Raw genomic sequence first — 357 nt, 5'->3', positions numbered from 1 at the left:
TGGGACCAAGGAGGCATCAGCCAAGTGCAAGGGGGCAGACCTTGTGTGGGTTCCAACAGTGGTGAAGATTTCTCAGTGAGATGATCAGCAGCATGTAAACACAGATTAGCATGTGGGTGATATTCAGGAATTTGAGGCATTTTTCAGATGAAATAAAGTAGTGGTTTTTTTCCCCAAAGCTTTCCCATCTTTTAGAGACAAATAATGAAATGTTTACAGATGAACTGATCTGAGGTCTAGGATCTGCTCCACGATACTCTGGGGTGGGGGTGGGGCTGGGACTGGCAGGGGCACAGATTCCACAAGACTGGCCACCACTGATTCTGGCTGAAGCTGCGGGGGGGACAAGGGGGGTCC

General features: G+C 49.6%; 1 pseudogene; it reads right to left on the bottom strand.

The window, feature by feature from the left end:
* LOC104982650 overlaps nt 1-357 on the bottom strand; it is a 231697-nt pseudogene that overhangs the window by 159490 nt on the left and 71850 nt on the right.

The sequence above is a fragment of the Bison bison genome, unplaced genomic scaffold (assembly GCF_000754665.1).
Source record: "Bison bison bison isolate TAMUID 2011002044 unplaced genomic scaffold, Bison_UMD1.0 scf7180017864535, whole genome shotgun sequence".
NCBI classification, from domain to species: Eukaryota; Metazoa; Chordata; class Mammalia; order Artiodactyla; family Bovidae; genus Bison; species Bison bison.
Note: the sequence above shows the minus strand (reverse complement) of the source record. Positions and strands in the feature narration are given on the sequence as shown.